Genomic DNA, 25,027 nt, shown 5'->3' with positions numbered 1-25,027 from the left:
ATTAGGATGAGGGAAATGTCTCAACATCAAAGCCAGTAGGTTTCAAAGGAAATCAAAGCAGTACGAAAATCATGTGATAGGAGCTCAGAAGACACGGAAGTTGAGAGTCTGTTGTCCCCTAGGTTAGGGCCCTGTCCCCATGGATACTCATCAGCGTCTCCTCATCCATTGCTCCCGTAACTTTTTTTTTTTAACATCTTTATTGGAGTATAATTGCTTTACAATGGTGTGTTCGTTTCTGCTTTACAACAAAGTGAATCAGTTATACATATACATATGTTTCCGTATCTCTTCCCTCTTGCGTCTCCCTCCCTCCCACCCTCCCTATCCCACCCCTCCAGGTGGTCACAAACCACCGAGCTGATCTCCCTGTGCTATGCGGCTGATTCCCACTAGCTATCTATTTTGCGTTTGGTAGTGTATATATTCCATGCCACTCTCTTACTTTGTCACAGCTCACCCTTCCCCCTCCCCGTGTCCTCAAGTCCATTCTCTAGCAGGTTTGCATGCTTATTCCTGTCTTAACCCCTAGGTTCTTCATGACCTTTTTTTTTTTTCTTAGATTCCATATATATGTGTTAGCATACAGTATTTGTTTTTCTCTTTCTGGCTTACTTCACTCTGTGTGACAGACTCTAGGTCCATCCACCTCACTACAAATAACTCAATTTCGTTTCTTTTTATGGCTGAGTAATATTCCATTGTATATATGTGCCACATCTTCTTTATCCATTCATCTGTTGATAGACACTTAGGTTGCTTCCATGTCCTGGCTATTGTAAATAGAGCTGCAATGAACATTTTGGTACATGACTCTTTTTGAATTATGGTTTTCTCAGGGTATATGCTCAGTAGTGGGATTGCTGGGTCGTATGGTAGTTCTATGTTTAGTTTTTTAAGGAACCTCCATACTGTCCTCCATAGTGGCTGTATCAATTTACATTCCCTCCAACAGTGCAAGAGGGTTCCCTTTTCTCCACACCCTCTCCAGCATTTACTGTTTCTAGATTTTTTGATGATGGCCATTCTGACTGGTGTGAGATGATATCTCATTGTAGTTTTGATTTGCATTTCTCTAATGATTAATGGTGTTGAGCATTCTTTCATGTGTTTGTTGGCAGTCTGTATATCTTCTTTGGAGAAATGTCTATTTAGGTCTTCTGCCCATTTTTGGATTGGGTTGTTTGTTTTTTTGTTATTGAGCTGGACAGGTACATGTAAAAGAATGAAATTAGAACACTCCCTAACACCATACACAAAAATAAACTCAAAATGGATTAAAGACCTAAATGTAAGGCCAGACACTATCAAACTCTTAGAGGAAAACATAGGCAGAACACTGTATGACACAAATCACAGCAAGATCCTTTTTGACCCACCTCCTAGAGAAATGGAAATAAAAATAAACAAATGGGACCTAATAAAACTTCAAAGCTTTTGCACAGCAAAGGAAACCATAAACAAGACCAAAAGACAACCCTCAGAATGGGAGAAAATATTTGCAAATGAAGCAACTGACAAAGGATTAATCTCCCATCACTATTGATCAGTCAACTCATTGAGCCTTGACATTCTAACTCCCTTGAGAGGACTGAACTGATTTAGCCATCACTGTCAGGTAGAGGGCTCTTTTGGTAGACAGAGTTCTCGGCTGCATGTAATAAACTGCATCATTTTCTAGGGCTGCCCTAGCAAAGTACTACAATCTAGTTGGCTTAAACAACAGAAATGCATTATCTCACAGTTCTGGAGACTAGAAGTCTAAGATCAAGGTATCGTCATGGGTGGTTCCTTCTGAGGGCTGCCAGGGAAGGATCTATTCCAAGCCTCTCTCCTTGTCTTGCAGATGGCCATATTCATGTTCACATGGCACTCTTCTCATATGTGTCTGTGACTGAATTTCCCCCTTTTATAAAGACACCAGTCCTAATGGATTAGAGCCCACCCTTATGACCTCATCTTAACTAATTACACCTGCAGTGATCTTATTTCCAAATAAAGTCACATTCTGAGATACTGGAGCCTAAGGCTTCAAAATATGAATTTTGGGTAGACACAATTCAACTGATAACACAAACCCAGATCAAAACAGTTTTAGTTAAAAGGGGATATTACTGCAGATCTTCAGGAAGGACAGGGGCTCAGGAACAGTGGAAACCAGAGCCTGGAGGACCACCTTGACTCTGGTCTTTACTTCTCTGTAACAGCTTCGTTTACTTCTCTTTCATACAGTTTACATCCACAGGGCAAGGGATGTGATGATTGACAGCTCCAGAGATCCACATTTCCATCATCAGAGAAGAGATGAATAATAGATTCTCTGGCTGCAAATTAAAACATTTCAGGATAAGGGCTGTGTTGTTCTGATGTGGTTTCAGAGCCCACCCCTAGACTAACTGCTGTGGTCACAGTTCTTTCCAAATATGTGCCACATGGTCAGAAGGAATGTTTCTCAAAAGAAGGAGGATATTTTTCTTGGTGGAATAAAAAAAAGATACCTATTACCTTGTCCCTGGTGGGTAGAGGTCTCACAAAAGACCACCTCCAAAACTGCTTCCTGCCATTGGACCAGGTCCCTAATAATCATCTAATCAGTGTGGCTATGGTCATGGTGCACTGTGAAACCACCTGGTACCAAGCATGGCATCCTACATACAGGGATCTCTTTAGCACGGATATATGGACAATGTAAGCTTTTTCTTTCTTTCTTTCTTTTTTTTTTTGGCTGAGCCGGGTTCTAGTTGCAGTACACAGGATCTTTGCTGCCACGTGCAGGATTTTTAGTTGTGGCATGCGAACTCTTAGTTGCAGCATGTGGGATCTAGTTCCCTGACCAGGGATCGAACCTGGGCTCCCTGCATTGGGAGCATGGCGTCTTAGCCACTGGACCACCAGGGAAGTCCCAAGGCAAGCATTCTAAATATCTCAAAATTGCAGAATGTAGCAAGAAAGCCCATCATATAGATGAATTTTATAAAGCCAGTTTATAAGTTGTTTTCTTATATATTTGTGCTCTCTACTTAAAGTCAAATGCAGGGGAAAATATTCTAGTTAATTGAGCACTGCACATGTAACATTCTCCAGTTCATTCAGGTTTTACCATGTTTTACTTATTCTGAAGTGTTCTGGTGACTAGAGATCATGTGTCAGGTAAAAGAAAAAAACAAACACTACATTTCCAGAAAACTTCTGTCCACACAAAAACCTGCACACAAATGTCTACAGCAGCTGTGGTCACAGTTGCCAAAACTTGGAAGCAGCCAAATTATCCTACAACGGGTGAAAGGATAAACAAACTGTGGTCCATCCAGACAATGGAATATCATTTGGTACTAAAACGAAATGAGCTGTCAGGCCATGAAAGGACACGGAGGGACCTCAAATGTGTACTGCTAAGTGAAGGATGCCAGCCTGAAAAGGCTGCATACCGTGTGTTCCAGCTATATGACACAGTGGAAAAGGCAAAACTATGGAGATAGTAAAAAGATGAGAGACGTGAAAGATAAACAAAGCCTGATGCTAGTCCAAGTGAAAAGGATTTTGGTCAGTTGCAAAAAGGGGAAAGAACCCAGCGTGGACTGAATTCGACCTTGATCCATGCTGAGGTGACTGGGTATTTAAAGGGAGAATGAAGATGGGAGGAGGGAGATGGGGTGGGTCCATGTGAAACCATCTGGGTTTGCGAAGTTAGGCTCCTTCCCTCCCACAGAGGCTGGGAGAAGGGGGCCCTATCTTCAGGCGTTGGCTGGAACAGTCACCTCTTTGGGCAACCTTGAGTTTTCTCAGGCAGGCACTTTAAGAGGGGGTAGGATCATCCTAGCGATACGAACTTGAGATGTTAGAAACCATGATAGTGTTTGACCAAGTCTTTCTGGGCCAAGGTTGAGGCCTGGTGGAGAAGAGGCTCAGAGGAGCCTGGGTAGAATTTGGAGAGAATTACTGTCAGTGGTTACCAGAAGTTTGGTGGAGCACAGGGGACTTCAGGGGTAGTGAAATTATTCTGTATAATACTGTCATGGTGGATAGATGTCATTATACTTTGTCACAACCCACAGAATGTACAACACCAAGAGTGAAACTTGGGGCTTCCCTGGTGGCACAGTGGTTAAAAATCCACCTGCTGGACTTCCCTGGTAGAGCAGTGGTTAAGAATCCGCCTGCCAATGCAGGGGACACAGATTTGACCCCGGTCCGGGAAGATCCCACATGCTGCAGAGCAACTAAGCCCGTGTGCCACAACTACTGAGTCTGTGCTCTAGAGCCTGCGAGCCACAACTACTGAGCCTTTGTGTCACAAATACTGAAGCCCATGCACCTAGAGCCCGTGCTCCGCAACAAGAGAAGCCACTGTACTGAGAAGCCCGCACATCGCAACGAAGAGTAGCCCCCGTTCGCCATAACTAGAGAAAGCCTGCGGGCAACAACGAAGACCTAAGGCAGCCAAAAAAAAGAATCCTCCTGCCAATGCAGGGACACGGGTTTGAGCCCTGGTCCGGGAATTTCCCACATGCCGTGGAGCAACTAAGCCTGCAAGCCACAACTACTGAGCCTGCGCTCTAGAGCCTGTGAGCCACAACTACTGAGCCCGTGTGCCACAACTACTGAAGCCCACACACCTAGAGCCGATGCTCCACAACAAGAGAAGCCACCGTAATGAGAAGCCCACGCACCGCAATGAAGAGTAGCCCCTGCTCGCTGCAACTAGAGAAAGCCTGAGCATAGCAACGAAGACCCAACGCAGCCAAAAATAAAATTAATTAATTAATTTAAAAAAAAAAAGAGTGAACCCTAATGTAAACTATGGACTTTTGTTAATAATAATGTATCAACATCTGCTCATCCGTTGTAACAGGTATGGCACATTAATGCAGGATTTTAATAATAGGAAAAATATGTATGGTGAAGACGGGGGTATATGTGGACTCTGTATTTTCTGCTAATTTTTTTCTGTAAAACTAAAACTGCCCTAAAATAGTCTATTTATTTTAAAATGGAATTTTCAGGTTTTTTTCATTAGGTTTGAGTGGAATCATTAAATTTGAAGTGAATAACGCCAGTTGTTATTTTAATATAATATGTTACAGACTTGAAGATAACTTTAGCACGCTATGTGTAAAGGAAAAGTTACGATTGAAAAGTTGATTGCTTCTAAAGTATTGCATAATGTTAAAAATGTTTAAAATAAAAGCTAGCTTCCTACCCCACCCAGGTGACTTCTCTTAGGAGTCTGAAATCTCCCCACAACTACCCTCACTATTTTGGTCCTCACAAAGTCTTGTGTGTGACGGCAGGGACGCTATTATAGTTCCCACCTGGAGTCAGTGAGGCAGTTTTCAGAGTTTGGTTTCCATGAGAAAACACCCAAAAGGCACCTATTCAGTGCCTGGCACAGAGGTCCTAAAGAAATAATATTTTCCCTCTCTATTGGAAAAGGTACCTCTTTATTTGGAAAAGGTACCTCTTTTTATTGGAAAAGGTACCTCTTTTTTTTCCTCTTTATTTGGAAAAGGTACCTCTTTGAGGTAAAGCATTTTAAAACATGCTCAAACAAAAAGACTGAGGCTCTAAAAGAAAAAAGTTTTTCCCAAAACTGAGACAGGATGCTAAGGAGCTGGGAGACTTCCTTCTTTATTTCCAGGGGCTACTAGCTTTATTAAGGCGTTAGCACACCCAGTCCCAGGAAGGCATAGCCTTTTGATTGAAAATACCCAGTATTTGGTGAACATTGAGAAGGGCACCCTATTTGGGTAATGCCTCAGAGTAGATAACCAGCTGTCAGTAATTTTAGCGTTTGCTTGGTTTTATGAAATCTTGTATTGACTGAGGCATTCTGGTTCAGGTTTTGTTTTTTCATTCTCTACCTGTTTGTGGATAGATTTTTATGAGTGGTGTGGAATTCCTTACTTTACACACTTACTTACATTTCATGCTAGATATTTGATGAAGGAAATTGAGCTGCTCTTTCTATTCCCTTATGAGCAGGAGATCCTGGGGTAAACATTGCTGTGTGACAAACCGGGACCAGTAGGAGTACTATGGAAACGAGCTTTGAAAAGAGAGGGAATTACCTAAAATTAGATCAAGCAAAAGCTGCCCTATTAAGTAAATCCTTGCTATTTTGCTGTTGCTAAATTGCTTGCAGCAGGCGAAGCACGGGATAATACTGTGTTGGATGAAAAAAAAAACTTTTTTAAGCCTTAGCAACAGGAAAATGTGTCAAATATCTAGTGTTATCAAGTTCTCTCTTATTTTTCTTTCTTACTTTTGCAACTTGAGAGAAGACATGGGGAATTATATATAGACAACCGATTCAGGGCATGAGGGTGGATGACCCTGTTTTAAAAAATGTTTGAAAGTAAGCAAGTTAGTCACTTTGAGATCAAGTGATATTGCTGAGAAATTAGTGATCTTTTTCTAGAACTTAATGGACAGACTGTTTTCAAAACTAACCATTTGTTCTAGTTGCCCTACGTTCATTAGGGCATTATGAAAGGCTTTGAGGCATCATGGGGATTGAACTTCCTCAAGAAAAGGGCCATAACACAAGTAAGGGACGGGAGAACTGGGTATCTTGGCAAAGTTGCAATTACAGCTGTTTGTGATTTCTACAGGAGTTCCTTCTCCAGGGCTATGAATTCAGCCCAGTAGGAGAACTTTGACCTATTGATACATACTTTGTCTAGCTATCTCATGCCTCTTGGGGAAATCTACAGGCTGCAGAAGATCCCAGTAAGTGGGGAGACAGGACATTGTATCGTTCTTTTCTCTCTCCCTCCTGCACCCACCACTTATAGCATAGTCATCTGACTTAAATCAAAGTAAGAGCTCATAAATCATTAAAGTCATAATTTTGAAAACTATGTATAAATTTGGGAAAATGCTTATGACATCATATTACACAAAAGAAGCAAGATACAAAAATGAACTTTGCTACACACCACTGTAAAGCAATTATACTCCAAAAAAGATGTTTAAAAAAAAAAAAACTTTGCTGTGATTACGACTGTGTAATAGTTACGGATACACATGAACGTGGTCTCCAAGACAGCAGGACAAAATGAAAAACATCTGGTTTCTGGGGAGATTTTTAAAAGATCTTTGAGTCGGGTTTGCTTTAATCTTGCTGTAGTTGGTACAAAAAGAAAAAGAAAGGCAGAGTGACATTAAAAATATTGAATAAGTGGTATCATACACCACGGAGGCCGCTCCAACAAGCAGCTCCCATAATTACGGAGCGAGCCAGATGGTGGCAGGTAAACACAGCCTTGCAAAGCCGGGCTGCACTGAGCATTTCCCATGGGTCTGGGGGTTAGGAGTTGCTGCAGTCCCAGCGGGATGCTAGTGGGTAGATGCCCCCCAGCGATGCCTTATCTGGAAGCAGAGCAGTGGGTGGGGTGGGTGTGAAGCACTGGGTGGACTCCGCCATCACCTAGTAACCAACCAGCACTATACTATTTCCACACTTCGGCAACCGGTACAGCTGTACCAGTGTCTGCAAGCAGATAGCACTCCTGATTAAGAACCATCCTGAAAGAGAACGAGATGATGCTTTTAAAGCCCTTACTGACTACAATGCCCAGCACCTGGTAAGTACTCCATACACACTGGCTGTTGTAATAGTGCTGCATTCCTGATTTCACTTTTATTCTTATTAATAAGCAAAAAAGCACACAGCCTAGGGGTTCCACCAGGAGAGTATGGAAGTAGGGTTGTGCCCATCACACTTTTTTTTTTTTTTACAGAAAGAGGTTTATTATCCCTTAATTTCACTGTTCCTTTCCCCCAAATCTGCCCATCAGGTATCGCCTAGCTCAGCAGCCCTCTGGTGTTTGGTGTGGAGATGGGGACAAAGAAGAAGAAATAGCAAGGACTTGAACCTGGGAAATGCTGCTTCATGTCAGCACTGTCCTTCCAAACAACATTCATGGAAATACATTTCCCTACACAATGAGGACAGGGGCCAGGAGTTAGGAAACTCCAATAAGGGTGCCACGTACACATCAGAAAAGTAGACACAGTGCTACAGCTGATCTTCTAACCTTCTCATTTTATCCATGAGAAAACTTAAGCTCCAAGAGAGTAAGTACCTTCCTCAACTTGGTAAGTTACTTTTTTTTTGGTAAATGCATTTTCTTGTGTGTCGTTCATTTTACTTTATAAACACAGATACCTACTTCCAGGTATCAAGAATGTGTTAAAAAAAAAAAAAAGAATGTGTTAAGAAACACGGCTGAAAAGCACAAAAAAGGATCAGCAAGGGTCTGTCATTACACATAGTGCACAGAATGATTAGTGTTCAAATGAGTTCTGGAGGGGAACAGGCAGCCTAGGGATCCCCTCTAGCTATGACAGGCCCAGTCCCTCCTGGTAGAGGAAGCCAATGCCTGTTACTCAAGTTCATCCGTCTCACCCATCATGGGGAGTGGGGGGTTTCCATTACAAGCCCAATGTGGCTCATCCCCTTCTTCTTCCCAGGAAAAGGAGCCTTGTGAAGATGCCCACAGAGTCATGAACACTGCCGCCTCATCAACACTCACATCTGTGGGTTTTCTCCCTACAAGCACCATCATTTCCAACAGAACGCTGTGCTCTTTCTAGTGGCTGACATTTAGTGTGTGTTTATTATGTGCCAGGCGTTGTACTAAGCAGTTTATATGGATTACTTCATCCTATCCTGTTAGGAAGATATTCTTATTATGTGCATTTGCAGATGGGGAAACTGAGGCTCTGGATGGATGGATAAGTGGTGGGTAAAGCTGAGGTTCAAACCCATTCTTAACCATAAAATTGCCTTTATGAATGATGGTCTAAAACAAGGTAAATTCAAACTTCTTCAAATCTAGGGATCAATAAATGATAAATGTAAAATAATGATATCTAACACTTATAACAAGCTTATGAAATAGGTGCCATCATTACCTCTGGTTTATAGAAATGCCTAAAGTACTTCAGGCTCTTTTGATAAAACCACATCCAGAAGAAGGAGAAACACACATAGATACAAGCACAAGACATAAGCAAACACACGTGCGTTTAGACTTGGATGAAGAAATATGCTCATAGGCAGAAGCATACTGTCTTCGTCAGCTTGGGCTGCTCTAGCAAAATACCACAGACTGGAGGGCTTAAACAACAGACATTTATTTCTCACGGTTCTGGAGGCTGGGAGTCCCAGATCAAGGTACTGGCAGATGCGGTTCTTTGTGAGGGCTCTTTCCTGGCTGGCAGATGGCTGGCTTCTTCCTGTGTGCTCACAAGGCCTTTCCTCGGTACCTGCAGGAGGAGAGAGACAGCTCCAGAGTCTCTTCTTATAAGGGCACTAATCCCATCACAAGGGTTCTGCCCTTATGCACTAATCGAAACCCAAATACTCTGAGAGTTACCTCAGTAACCAGAGGGGGGAAAATTCCCATTATAAACAGGTATTTGTTTTGCAGACAAGAGTATTTTCCTTGGAACCCCTTACTAAGACACAATTCCATGAGAGAGGTATCATTAATCCCATATTACAGATAAAGAAACCGAGAATCAGAAAGTTAAATAATTTACTCAATTGTTTTAAACGCTTGCCAAGTTCGGGGGACCCCCTTCTATGGAATAGGCATACTTTGATTCCCTCTCTCTCTCCTAAACTTTTTTTTTTTTTTTTTTTTTTTTGCGGTACGCGGGCCTCTCACTGTTGTGGCCTCTCCCATTGCAGAGCACAGGCTCCGGACGCGCAGGCCCAGCGGCCATGGCTCACGGGCCCAGCCGCTCCGCGGCATGTGTGATCTTCCCGCACCGGGGCACGAACCCGTGTCCCCTGCATCGGCAGGCGGACTCTCAACCACTGCGCCACCAGGGAAGCCCATGTGTATTTATTTTCAAAGATAGCATGACGTGACACCATAGAGCTTTTGTGCCTACCTAGTCTCTTTTGAAGAACTGTTAGAAAAACTAGATGATTGGCAAGAAAATCGATAGAAGGGAGGGAGGCAGGAAGATCCACATTTTCAGCAAAGATGGATGGGTGCACTCGAGCCTCAATTAGCACTTGTTCCCAAATATTTCAGTATATTTCAAATATTACTTTTTACTCTAAACACTTTTGGGTTGTTTGAATCCTTTATGAATAGAATATATTTCTGTATTGTTTAGCATAATTAAACAAATTAAAATGCCCACAATTAAAATAATACCAATTTATTTTATAATATTCATAAAATTCAGAGAAGTAAAAAAGATCATAAAAGTCACCACTGGGGTCGTTTGAAAATGACTCTAAAGGCAAACTCATTTGAAAGATTGGTCATATACAGGATTCTCTTGCTCTGCTATTCATTCTGAAAATCAGCTACCCATAAGATATGTCATGAAACCCACCTCCAGATAGCTTTAATCAGTTGACTTAATTTTGCTGGCAGCTAATAAAGTCCCATCTCAAAACACTTCTAGTAACCACAGCTGATTGCAAAAGTACTGAGGGAACATTGTGATAGAAAGCTGAGCTGAGAGATGTCTAACGCACGAGAAATTTCTTGACTGCTATTTAAAAGAGAGTTTGACTAAAACTGATGACTGTACAGCCTGATTCAACCAATCACGTGCGGCATTCCTGCCAAGTTTATTACCTGCTTAAATCAAATCAATAATCTTGGTTATATAAAGCACGGTTCAGTGGTTTCAATTTTCTTTTGTCATCAAAAGGACTGAATAGGAGCTGGAGTAACTAATGGAAATTCCTTTCATTCTTCATCAAGCTGAGTTAGAGGTTTCCTGAAGCCAGATTTTCTACCAACTGTATAAATTGTTAAAAGCCTCGCACCCAGAAAGCTATTCACTGCCATTTTCTTCCTTGATGCACTTTTCCTTAGACCTACACTGTTCTCTTCTTTGTTAGCACTGTTACATTATTCATTTTAAAAGTCCCATTCATTTTATAAGTGTCCTGGGGCTAGGATGCTTCTCCAATCCATTTTTGTTTGGATGGCTATCCCATTACCGCATTTAGGCCTCATAATGCCAAGAAATCATCATGGATGGCACCAGGTAACAAATCCAATACTATCTGCTAGGTACTTCTGTGATCTTTAGAAAACACCCAGCACTGTCTGCATGAAGGAAAGAAAACCCAGCGAGACTGGGTAACTTATCCAGCTCATGGCAGTCAATGTCTGACGGATCTCCAACTTCAAAGTAATTTTGCCCCAGCACCACCTGGATTCTGGTTCAGGGCAGCACGATGCCTGGTATGCAGTGACAAAGGATGGAGCCTGGCTCTGAATCCAGGCACCCGAGGCAGTTTTCAGTCTCTTTACACCATTGACTAAAAACAGCTTTATTAAGGTATAATTTACACACCATAAAATTCACTAATTTTTAGTGTATGATTCAATGATCTTTAAAACTTTTACAGAGTTGTGCAGACATCACCACAATCCAATCTGAGAACACATCCATCAAAAAAAGCCCCCCAGCCCATTTATAGTCACTCTCTGGTTCCCCGCCCCCATTACCAGCCCCAGGCAACCACGAATCTGCCTTTGGTCTCTATAGATTTGCCTTTACTGGACATCTCATGTAAATAGATTCTCACAATATGTGGTCATCGCTTTTGTCTTTCTGACCTCACAACGTTCAGATCATCATTTTGACGTGGCAATGTATTCCGCTGACTGCTGTCTCTTTCTGCCACGTAGTCACATCTTGCCTTGTTGAGACTTAAGCTCCCTGGGGGTAGGTAGGCACGATTTCATAGCCCCTGTAGTACACTCTCTCAGTGTCCTGTCTCTTTCTCCTTGTTCAAACCATTTCAGTGCATGCCAGCCCAAGTTCAAACTGCTGGAAACTTCCTGTTTCCTTTTTAAGTGGAGGGCTGTTGGGCTATCTTTATGGCAGGGGCAAGGAATCAACTTCCCCTGGGAGCAGTCCTAACCAATGGCTGACTGGACACAGTGTATAGATACCCCAAGTCTCTCACTTCTCAGGAGCCCTTGGAGGTGTGTGTTCTGTACTGACTCTCAAAGAGTTTCCCTAGAGAGACCAAGTTCTCCTTGTCCACAGTAGCTCCTGGCTTGATTGCTGACCCCATACTGGCTGCCTTGCCTTCTGAGTCTCCCTCCCCTACTCCCCTTCTAGTGTTTTCTTTTCCCTCAAAATAAACTACTTGCACTGGGATCTTTGTCTCAGTGTCTGATTCTGAGGGAACCCAAATTCAGACTCTTCCCGCCATGTGCTCAATACATATTGAGCCCAGGGTAGATGTCTGTTCCACCCCAAGCTTCCTATTTCGCTACTTTCATCAATTCATCCCTGTTACATAATAGCCAACTGGTATAGGGTGGCTATAATAAAAAACAGATAATAACAAGTGTTGGCAAGGATGTGGAGAAATTGGAGCCCGTATATACCTGTGGGAATATAAAATGATGCAGCCACTGTGGAAAACAGTCCGACAGTTCCTGAAAAGATTCAACGTAGAATTACCATATGACCCAACAATTCCAATCCTAGGTGCAAACCCCGGAAAATGAAAACATATATCCACACAAAAACTTGTACATGCACGTTCATAGCAGCATTATTCATAATAGTAAGAAAGTGAAAACAATCCAAATATCCATCAACTGATAAATGGACAAATGAAACGTATTATATCCATACAATGGAATATTAGCTTTAAAAAAAAATGAAGTACTGATTCATGGAAGTACAAATGGATGAACCTTGAAAGAGTATACTAAGTGAAAGAAGCTAGACAGAAAAAGCCGTATATTTATGGTTCCATTTATATGAAATATGCAGAATGGGAAAATCTACAGAGACAGAGAGTAGCTTAATGGTGGCCTAGGGTAGAGGGAGTGCAGATAGAGGGTTTGGGAAATGCCAACTAAAGGGTATTGTGTTTCTTTGCAGGGTGATGAGAATGTTCTAAAATTGATTGTGGTGATGGTTGCACAACTGTGTGACTATAGCAAATTCACATTGAATTGTATACTTGAAATCTCCCAGGTCACCCTCCACTTATGTTCACAAACTTGCCTTTGTATCTTGGCCCTCAGATTTCTGGCATCAAGATAAGATGGCAAATAAGTACATGTAAAGATGTTTCACACCATTAGTTGTTATTGAAATGCAGATTAAACCATAATGTGATATTACTACACACCTATTCAAATGTCTAAATTTAAAAGACTGACCATACCAAGTGCTGACAAGGACGTGGAGGAATTACAGCACTCATGCACTGCTAGTGGGAATGTAATATGGTATAGCAAGTTTGGAAGCACTTTGGGAATTTCTCAAAAAGTTAAACGGACACCAGTCATATTATCTAGCCATTCCACGCACAGCTATTTACCCAAGAGAAAAGGAAATATATGTCTATACAAAGATTTGTACATGAATGTTCATAGCACCTTTGTAAGAGCCCCAAACAGGAAATAGCATTTTATGTACTGCATGTCTGTATACCCACAAAATTCATATGTTGAAACCCCAATCCCAATGGGATAATGTTAAGAGGTGAGGCCTTTGGGAAGTTATTAGGTTTAGATGAAGGCACAAGCATGGAGCCCCCATCATGGGATTAGTGCCCCTATAAGAAGAGAAAGAGAATAGAGCTTCCTCTCTCTGCCCTGTGAGGAGAGAGGGAGCTCTCTCCAGAAGAAAGGAGCTCTCACCAAATTCAGGCCATGTTGGCACCCTGACCTCAGACTCCCAGACTCCAAAACCATGAGAAATAAAGGGCTTGTTGTTTAAGCCACCCAGTCTATGGTATTTTGTTACAGCAGCTGGAACTGACTAAGACACAGCCCAATGGATAACAAATGGGTTAACAAGTCTTGGTACATCCATACAGTGGAATGCTACCCGGGAATAAAAAGGAATGAACTACTGATACCCACAACAACATGGATGAATCTCAGAAGAATTATGCTGAATGGAAGAAGCTAGACAAAGAAAAAGTACAACGATATGATTCCACTTATATAAAACTAGAAAATCCAAACTAATCTGTAGTGACAACTGATCAGTCGTTGTCTAGGGAGGGGGGTCAGGACGAGAGGCAGAGATTACAAAGGGGCATCATGAGAAGACCTTGGGTGTGATGGAGATGGTCACCATCTTGACTGCAGTGATGGTTTCAGGGACACACACACACACACACACAAACTTAAATGGTACAGTTCAAATATGTGCAGTTTATTGTATGCCAGTTAGATCTCAGTTTAAAAAAAGACATCTCCAAGCTCTGGGTAGTTTACTATAAAATGTGCTAATCATAATCCTAGATTTCCATTTTTCAGGATGAATTTAACTATATTGTTTAAAAAAAAAAAGAAAACCAACCTTTTTTTAAAAATTTCTCTGTTTTTTCTCTTTTTGATTTTTAGATTACTATAAGCACAGATTTCCTATGGTTTGCTATACTTAAATAACAAAACAGGGTATAGAAGAGAATATGAGTGAGCTAAAAACCATGCAAGGAAATACAAAGGTCATCTAATCTGAGGAACTATTCAGTTCATAAAAGTTTATTTTAACATTCCACCAAATGGTCGTTTCAACTGTGCTTAAATTTTAAAAGATGAGGAACTCACCTTTTCCTAAGACAGTCTATTCCATTTGGACAGTTTTATATTAAAATGTTATCTACATATTGAGCTGAAATCTGTCTCTTTTTTTTGCTGCACCGGCATGCCATGCAGGATCTTAGTTCCCCAACCAGGGATGGAACCCGTGCCAGAAAGCCAACCTTCGATACCTACATTTTTTAATCTTCAACTTCCCACCTGGCTCTTGGGTCTGCTAGCCCCTCTGACTTTGGCATCTGTTGCAGCCACAGGTAGGAGATTCCCTTTCCTAATCTGAGCCCCAGAAGAGCTCCACCAGCTGGGCTACTGCTCAGTCTCCTGCAAAGAGCTTCCAGGCTAGAAAGGGAGCAGACTGGTGGTTACAACACAAGTAACAAATACAATGATAGAGCTCTGGGGCGCAAAGCCTAGGCCCTGACTCACCCTACAGGCCTGGAGGAAGGTTCTGAAGAGGAAGTGTTGTCAGAACTGAAGAGTAGGAACTGGCGAGGGAGGAGGCTGGAGAGCTACATGGGGTACAACATAGCCAGAGGAGAGAGGAAGCCCAGTGGGTTTGGGGGAGCTCAGGCAGTGGTTTAGAATGGTTGACAGAAAAGAAAGAGATGGGATGGGGGGTGAAAATGGGGAGAAGGAAGCTGTGGCAGGAAGAGAGGAGGCTGGAGAGCTGAACACCCCGGATATGAGGGGTACCGGGGACCCACTGAAGATCTTTATTTAGGGGAGAGCTATGATCAGAGTTTCAGCTTAGAAGCCAACTTTGATGTAGGCAAATGTTAGGATGGTATAAATAATTCCAGCTTAACCTACCTGGTCTTACATCTCTGTATCCTTCATCACTGCTTGTATTAGTGTTCTGTTGCTGGGTAACAAATTACCACATACATCATGGCTTCAAACAACACACACACTTACTAGCTCACAGTTTCTGAGTCCAGGCTGGCTTAGCTGGGTCCTTTGCTTAGGGTCTCACGAGGCTACGGTGAAGGTGTCTGCCGGGCTGTGTTTCCACATAAAGCCTCCACTGCAGGAGAATCCACTTCCAACTCATTCAGGTTGTTGGCAGAATTCATTTCCTTACAGGTGTAGGACTGATGTCCCTGGCTTTTGCTGGCTGTCAGCTCAGGTCCTAGAGGTTACTTGCAGTTCCCTGCCCCATGGACTTCCTCAGCAGGGCTTCTCCCTTCATCAAACCATCAAGGACAACCTCTGTAGTTCATGCCAGCAAGGTAACACCTTATGTGTGTGTGTGTGTGTGTGTGTGTATATATATATATATATATATATATATATATATATATATCTGTATATACAGTGATATAATTGTACAATGTATATCATAAAGTAATCATGGGAGTGATGCCCTACCCCTTTTACCATATAACATAACCTAATCAAGTGTGGTATTGGTTAGAAGCAAGTCAAAGACCCTGCCCACCATTCATCAAGTGAAAGGGATTACACATGGCTTGAGCTTGGGGGATGCCCTGGAATCTGTCTGCTGCACTGTCCAGATGTAAGGACTTTCAGCCTCAGGGTCCTCGTCCAGCACGCGGGGAGAGACGTATATATCTTCATAGTTCTTTGCTGCCACTTCCAGACCTTGCTCCTCCACCCTCCAATAAGAATATTGCTCCTTCAAACTCCACCGTTTGTCTCTGTCCATCTTTTTTTTTTTTTTTAATATTTATTTATTTATTTGGCTGTGCCGGGTCTTAGTTGCGGCATGCAGGATCTTCGTTGCGGTCTGCGGGATCTTTAGTTGCTTTAGAAACTCTTCTGTGTCATATTATCACACCCTAGGTGATGTCAGGGCTTCAGAAAAAAATACATAAACATTGGAGACTTTTGCCAGACAGGACAGGGGTGTGGTCTAATACATGTCATTGAGGACAGTAAACTTTGTTTACTTAGAGTCAAATCCTTAACATTTTCTACTCATTAAAGGACAAGGGAAAATAGTAAGTATAAGATCCCTAACTTGGGAGCTGGTGACCCACATTTACCATGGTAGACACTAAATGTATATATTACTTCATATACTTTTTCTAATTATTTTTAAATTTCTAAAACTATCTTGAAAATTTTCAAAAATATAGCAAAGTTGAAAGAATTTTACAGTGAACACCTATATACCTATCACCTAGCTTCTACTACTATTTTATTATATTTTATCAATATCTATCCTTTTATTGTTTCCTCCACCCATCTACAACCTATTCTATTTTTTGGGGGGGACAAAGTAAATTTCAAACATCAGTACACTTTCCCTTAAGTATTTAATTAAGCAGAGTTCAATATCTGCTTAGTTTTTTTATTTTAGTGTAAAATTTACTTTCAATGAAATGCAACTCTTAAGTGTACATACACTGTTTTGAAGATGCACATTTAGGGGTGGGATAGGGAGGGTGGGAGGGAGACGCAAGAGGGAGGAGATTTGGGGATATATGTATATGTATAGCTGATTCACTTTGTTATAAAGCAGAAACTAACACACCATTGTAAAGCAATTATACTCCAATAAGGATGTTAAAAAAAAAAAAAGAAAATGCACATTTACCTGTGAGAGCCTAGACTCTTAAGCACCAGCGGGGCAAAGTTTAAGGTGCTACTTGCCTGATTTGCTTTTATTTAGGCTAGGTGGCAAGGCCAGGACTCACCCTCAGGGTCCTGCATGTAAAGTTGGATCCTCTTTTTACTTAAAATTTTTACATTTTGTTCACCATGGATTTTTTGCATTGATTCTGGTTTCCTAAAATCGTATTAAAATATTATTTATCTGAATTATGGAATTTTTTGCACGCTGATGCCCCTTAAATTTTGCAGTAGGAGTGAAGGCCTCACTCACCTACCCTGCTAAGTAGGAAGTCCAAAGGGAGGACCTATTTGGAGCAGAAAAAGTCTGGAACAGGAGCTGAATCCACTTGCTATTCAACACAGAAGCCAGGTGGTTCAATCAATAAAAATCATGGTTCCGGATCACTTCCCTTGCGTACTTAATTACTAACCCCGATTGATAAGCAAGGCACTATCTGGCGATGACAGTCACACAGCAAATGCCCATCCACTGGCAACGTTGAGGAGCCACCTTAGGACTAACATTTTCCCGAGCTCAGGAATGGAAGTGGGAGGGTCCCAAATTAGGTGGCGTGGCCTTCTGGTGAGTCTCAAGAATCGGAGAAGACGTTGTGGAAAGAATTGGTTTTGTATTAGTAAGCAGACCACTGGAGCTAGAAACTGGGAGCTAGTGGTGGCGCTCTGCTGGGCGGAGTGCCTTACCTGAGCAGCCCGCGGGGCGTGAAATTGACTCGGAGCCGGCCACACAGGTCAACCTCCCTGCCAGCGGACGGAGGGCGATACCGCGCGCAGCCCACCTGCCCCGGCTGCAGCCCGGACGCGGGAGACGGGCTCTGGGGGCCTGAGGGACTGTGCGCTTCTGGGACTTTGTTGCAACGCACTGATTCTTAGCAAACGGCTTTGTTTGCCTCTGGAGCCCGTAGCTTTGTTCCAGGACCTGGGACCTTGATTTTTAGTGATTTCACAACCTGGGCCATAGCAGGGTAGTTTCTGTATGATCTAGCTCTAGGAAGTAGGAAATAAAAACGGAGACCATTACTGCTGCACAGACCTTCAGCGGTAGGGGGAAAAAAAGTGTATTCTAACGGAAAACGATGCATTGTCTATTAACATACCCTCTGTCTTAGCAGATTCTGAGCTATCTGACGACTCTAAGAGCAGCAGATAACTGGTAGCCATGTAAATTCCATCCTAACTGGAAGAGGTCCAGCTGACTCCCCCTCCTCAGCTGGTGGAAAAAAAAAAAACCAGCTTTGCTTCCTTTACTATTCATTTCAACTTTGCTTTTACTCCATGTATATTTGTGCCTCTTGACTTCTTCATTGAAACAGTCATAAAATCTGCCTGATTTCCTCACTGAATGAGGAGCTAAATAGTATCTCTGACACGTGTCCGTTTTTTTTTATTTGAATGAGTCATGAGTTTATCTTCTCCTGAAATTAACAGCCTCCACTTTCTGAGTCTCTCTAGGATGATAAAGGAAACACTCAAGTTGGTTTGTGCAGCCCCTCCAAGGGGAAAGCATGCGTTTTGGGGAAGCAGCAAGGGATGGGGGCTCACATTGCCTGAATATGTTCTGTGCACCTGCTACTTTACAAACAAAATTGAATTGAATGGGCACAACCCCAGGAAACAGCAATTGCTACTCCATTTTATGGAGAAGACAACTCATGTTCAGAGATAATTTCAGAGATAAGTACTATTCAGAGATAAGTATCATCGGAGATAACTATTATTCAGAGAGTATGTTCAAAGATAAGTAATTCGACCAATATCACTTAAGATTTGCAGTTAAGATTTGAAGTCATATCCTTCTAAGCCCCAAATTATGTCACACGGTTGCCATCCAGTGTGAGAAGGTGGCCCTGCCATGTGTAGAGTTTTTAGGTTTGAGGAATATTTCTCTGCCATGTCCTGGGTCACAGGGATACTCAGGATACGGGTCTGGCATACTGAGGAGACCGTTGTTAATTTGTTCAACAGAGGAGAGGCCTTACCAACGTCAAAAGGAGAAATAGGTGGGGTTCACCGGTTACGGCATTTCCCTCATTCTCTGATCCTGCTTCACCAGGAAAACCAGGCAGAAAGCTGTCTGTGAAGTTTGCTGTCTGTGAAGGGCCGTGAGTTGGGGGTTAGACTATTGATGGGAGAAAGAGAAGGGCAAACAGGTCTTGCCTTCAAACTGACCTCCTGTCAAAACTGTTCTGTAAAATAGGCAATTGAATAGCCCAGCATGCAGTTTGTTGGGATAATTTAACAAATACCAGGGTGATCAGACTCTCCGAGAAAAGACAGTTGGAAAGGGTTTCTTTTGCCAAGAAAAAAAATGACTTCATTATGTACACTAGAAAGCTTTTAGATAATGTTCTAGCTGGGTTGGCCAAAGACCTAGAAAGCCCTTCCATACCGTGATCACTATGGATCACAGTATTTGGTATTTTGTATATATTTGTAGTTGTAATGTGGTCAGGTTATTCTTTATATTAATTCCCATTTTATGCTTATTGCATTCTTTCATATAGGACATAGAAATTTCAAAGTAGCTCCAGCTATAAGATACAGTTTAAAAATAGCTTTAGTGGGGCTTCCGTGGTGGCGCAGTGGTTGAGTCCGCCTGCCGATGCAGGGGACGCGGGTTCGTGCCCCGGTTCGGGAGGATCCCACATGCCGCGGAGCGGCTGGGCCCGTGAGCCATGGCCGCTGGGCCTGCGCGTCCGGAGCCTGTGCTCCGCAACGGGAGAGGCCACAGCGGTGAGAGGCCCGCATACCGCAAAAAAAAAAAAAAAAAAAAAAATAGCTTTAGTACCAACTGTTCATTTAAGCATTTAAAAAACAGTATGGAAATTTTAAGAGTCAACAAAGAAATAGGATAGCAGGCCGGTAAGTATTTCCATATTCTGATCACTGTGCATACATTACTACTATTCTAAAAATAAAATGAATTTAAAGGACATTTTTGTTTCTCCAATGGGGGAAAATCACAGTAAAACAGGCAGCATTGTATGTGCAGCTTTGCGTAAGTGCTCTAGTGTCTTCTGCTGGACACAGTTGAGTACTGCAGGTGAGGCTGAACTATTGGGCCATGGACTCCTTTGGCATTCTGCTCACGCCTACAAACTCTTTCTCTGGATAATGTTTTCAAATGCATAAAATAAATGAAAGAGAATAACAAGGGAAATAATTATATTGAGTAAATCAACTATAATTCAATTAAGAAATTAAATTAAAAATAATTATATTGAAATATAGTGGTGAGGATATAAAAATAGCTTAAGATTAATTTATAAGTTACTTATCACTCAATTAAATAGAAATATCCAGCTTTGGGTTTAATTACTGTAATTTCAAAATAGTGATGGGCTTAAGCAATATTCTGAGATATTTTTAGCAAACATGACCTTGCATGAAAATATCTGTGATTTCTATTGGTGACAAAGTTTTAGGTAGTGTATGTATTCACTTCCTAGGGCTGCCATAATGAAGTACCACACACTGGGTGGCTTAAGCAACAGACATTTTTTGTCTCACAGTTCTGATGGCTAAACATCCAAAATCAAGGTGTCAGCAGGGCCATGTTCCTTCTGAAGCCTCTAGGAGAAGATCCTTCTTCGCCTCTCCCAGCTTGTGGTGGTCTCAGCCTTTCCTTGACTGATGGCAATGTCACTCCAACATCTGCCTCTGTCTTCACATGACCATTTTCCCTCTGTGGCCGTGTGAATCTCTCTCTTCGTATAAGGACATCAGTAATATAATTAATATAATATGATATAATAGATTAGTCTAATTCAGGACACCCTGAATTCTATCCATGGAACATAGGTTAAGAACCTCTAAAAGTTATTTCCAGTTAATACGTATTTATCACGTTCATACTTTGTTCCCAGGAGAATCTTAAGTCTTGAGAAGAACGTGAAAGATGTCCCAGCTTCCTAGAAGGGATAAGACTTATACCTGTAGAGCAACCAGAAAGCAATATAGGGCACTGGGAAACACTGTGGGATGAATTTCACACTTTATGGGCTCAGGGACTGAGAACTGGGAGAGGTCACATGGGTGGGACAGCTGGGCAAGTTTTATTGAGGACTTGGGACTTGATGTGGGTTTAGGATGGCCACAAGATCTGAATCATCAGGACACGTGTCAGACCATGGAAATGGTATGAGCTAAAATAAGACCTCAGGAAAGAACGTCAGACACCCCAAAAAGATCTAATAGTCAACTAGCCTAAAAATTAAGTTTGGAAAAGCTTACCAATTATAAAAACATATCATTATAATCAAAAGTATTAATTGAATTCCCAGAAATAAAATTGCCTGGTGTGATCAATTAGAGTTGACCCTTGAACAGCTAAGGTTTGAACTGCATGTGTCCACTTGTATGTAGATATTTTTCAATAGTAAATACTACAGTACTACGTGATCTGCGGTTGGCTGAATCCAAGCATGTAGTGGAACCTCGGATACGGAGGGCTGACCATAAGTTACATGTGGATTAACAATGAACTATTTACAAAATTAAGTAAAAAGTTTCTGCTGAAATGCTTTGCAATATCTATTTCATCATTGACATATCCCGTGCAACGTCTTAATTTTCCTAATCTATAAAGAGCTCTACAAGCCAATAAGAAAAAAGAATATGAAAAATGGTCAAAGAAGACTCAACTGTACACAGAAAGCAAATAGAAAAGCCTCTTAAACATATACTAAGACGTTCAACCTCACTCTTATAAGAAACATTCAAATTAAGTTATATTGAAATGCCATTTTCATTTCTCAGACTGACCCAGATCAAAACACTGGATAATATGCTCTGTTGGTAACAGTGTGGGGGGATAGACATTTTTATAATATAAGAATATATTGGTATAATATCTTATACCAGTGTAAGTTGGTGTAATCTTTGTGGAGGTCAATTTGGCAATATTTTATAAACACTGTAAGCACACTTACCTTTTGACCCAGAAGTTCCACTTCTTTATCTTACAGATATATTTGCAAGAAATTACTTTTGTGAAAGGTTATTAACTGCTCCATTGTTTGCAAAAGATTGGACATGATAGGAATGTCCATTAACAGAGCACGTTAAATAACCTCTGGCACAGATCTATACAATGAGATGCTAGGCAACTTCATAAGACAAAAGAATGAGAGTTCCTTAAACACTACTATGGAATGATTTCCAAGATACGATGAAATGGAAAAAGCAATGATGCACGCACATTTTGGCTCATCTATGCATAAAACATTCTGCAAGGATACACATGGGGCAGACAGCTCTGGTTGCCTCTACAGCAACTGAGGGGTGGGGGGCATGCATCTTTCTGCACCTTGTGAATTTCCAACTCTGTGGGTGCATGACCTACGCAATAAGCAGACTGCATTTTGGTAAGATTTTCAAAGTACAAGTGTTGATATTAACTTACTTTTGCTTATCCGTTCATTCTATTCCTTCAGCCAGTAGTTATGCAGGAACATAAGCACAGTGGGAAGGCCCCGTGCTCTCCTGGGAGAGCTGCTTCCAATTCACAGGTCTTTAGAGCTTCAGGCGTCTCAGGGTGGACAACGTCCCACTGGAAACCCTTCCCTGACTCACCGTGACCAATTCTCAACAGTGCAACCTCAGTGAGTTACGATGCTGTCAGTCTCCTCTGTGTCTCTCTCTGTCTCTGTATCTCTCTATCTCTGTCAGTCTCTCGTGTCTTCAAATGTCCCCTCCCCATAAGCAGGGGACTAAAATAAGCAGGGGTTGTGGTGCAAAGTGCCATCCCAGTGCTGTCCCAGTGCAGCACCATGAACCACTGAAGGGCCTGACCGGGGTGGGACGTGAGCAGATTTTTTGGAGATAAAGTTCTCTAGGGTGGAGCACGTGAGGGCAGGGATACGAGGTAGGTACCTACTGCAACTTTTTCAGTAACGTTCCACATGAGTGAAAAGCAAGCACATGCAGAAAAAGATGACCGAGGTGTTATCCCAGGTTCTCTTCATTACGCATCCCTGGACAGGGATATGTGAAACCGCTCTCCCGCAGAAATAAATCAAGCAGATGCCACAACACCTGGAAAACATTCACCAGCACTGAAACATAATTGCAGAATTCCCCAGGCCTGCAGCGACTTGCCTGCACTGTCATCCTGCCAGGCCTGGTCTGTCGGTCAGAGGTGTCCACTTGGTTCTATCAGATGCCCTTTGCCCTGGTGATGTCAGCCTCACCTCTGCCTCCAGCCCCAGGGAGGGTGAACAGCTCCAACAAGCTTCGCTCTGCTCGGCCCTGATGGGTCTCACCTGCAGCAAGCGAGGCTTGCCTCTTGCTTCTCACCTGTGGTTGGCTGAAAAATGGCCCCCAAAGATCTCTCCATGTTGCAGTCCCTGGAGCCTGTAAATGTCCCGTTCTTTGGGAAAAGGGTCGTTGCAGTTGTGACTAAGGATCTTGAGATGAGAAGGATGACCTAGGCGGGTCCTAACTGCCATCATTTGTCCTCGTAAGAAAGAGGCAGAGGGAGGTTTGACACAGAGAGGAGAAGGCAACGTGACGGTGGAAGCAAAGGTTGGAGACATGCGACCACAAGCCCAGGAACGCCGTGGCCACCGGAAGCTGGAGGCAAGGAGTAGATTTCTCCCTAGAGCCTCCAGAAGGAGCAAATCTCCAAGACACCTTGATTTTGGCCCAGCAAAACTGATGGTGGACTTCTGGCCTCCAGAGGTATGAGAGAAAAAATGTCTGTTAGGCACCCAGTTTGTGGTGCTTTTGTTACAGCAGCAGCAGGAAGTGAATGGATCACCCAGGGCATCTCCAGAGGCTGGCACTCAGCAGACAGCGTAGGAAGGCATGGGTTACGGCCCCCAGGGGCCCCCTCAACCAGTGAGGGGCCAGATAGTGAACTAAGCAAGGGGTACCACTCTCTCAGTCCTCCCTGGGCAGGTGGACAACTCTGAGATCATCCTATACCCTCTGCAGAGGCTTCTGGTGGGCAACTCGCAAGCCCGCCTTCTATGGCTTTCCCTTCTCTTATTTCCCTTCACCCGTCCTTCACTGCTGCCGTCTGGGATCACGTCCCATCAACCAAATTACCTGCAGCACACAACCTTAGTCTCAGCTCAGGCAGAGTCCCCCCAAGGCAAAGGCAAGTCTGTACCTCCAAGACTTGGATTCAAGTGAAATCCAAGCAAAGCCTTAGGGAATTTTTTAAAATATCAGATTAAAGGATCAGCCAATCAGGAACAGTCTCATGAGCATATCAAATGGGCAGCGTGACACCAACCATTCCCTTCTTTACCCACGTTCTAAACCGGCATTTCTCGGACTAGGAGTTTATTAAAAATAGTTGGCACAGTTGATGAAGGAGGCACATGCCCCTTAAGAATTAAATTTAGCTCTGTTTTCATTTCAGTGATAATCTAAAAAAAAAAAAGGATAGGACCAACTGAATGACTCCATCTGGGGAAGCCCCATGCAGGGGGGTCTTTGTGATATGTGGATGGCTGTGATGACACCCGAGATCACCTGTGCTTACAGGGTTTTACTTGTAACATGGTTTCTCAGAGAAGTCTCAGTTTTCTTTGGTTCACAAGGAAGTCTTTTCATTTAAAGAGGTCCGTGTGTAACTCAGGTTTGTGACCTTGGAGTGTTTCCCTTTATATACACACACACACACTCTCACAAAATCACACACACAAATATATCTGAAGAGTAGTTGGGCTCATCAACACACAGCTGGAGGGTCACAATTACCAAGGACAGATTTCAGGAATCAAAAGTTACCAGCAGAATGTAAATTGGTGCAGCCACTATGGCAAACAGTATGGAGGGTCCTTAAAAAACTAAAAATAGAGCTACCATATGACCCATCAGTCCCACTACTGGGTATATACCCAGAAAAA

General features: G+C 42.5%; 1 protein-coding gene across 1 annotated transcript in view; it reads right to left on the bottom strand.

The window, feature by feature from the left end:
• Window positions 1-25,027, bottom strand: part of UBAC2 (UBA domain containing 2) — a 286,963-nt gene that overhangs the window by 68,536 nt on the left and 193,400 nt on the right. Inside the window, exon 19 of the mRNA XM_032610727.1 lies at window positions 9,152-9,273. The gene's annotated coding sequence lies outside the window, so the exon portion shown is untranslated. The remainder of the gene's footprint in view (window positions 1-9,151; window positions 9,274-25,027) is intronic.

This window comes from Phocoena sinus, chromosome 18 (assembly GCF_008692025.1).
Source record: "Phocoena sinus isolate mPhoSin1 chromosome 18, mPhoSin1.pri, whole genome shotgun sequence".
NCBI classification, from domain to species: Eukaryota; Metazoa; Chordata; class Mammalia; order Artiodactyla; family Phocoenidae; genus Phocoena; species Phocoena sinus.
Note: the sequence above shows the minus strand (reverse complement) of the source record. Positions and strands in the feature narration are given on the sequence as shown.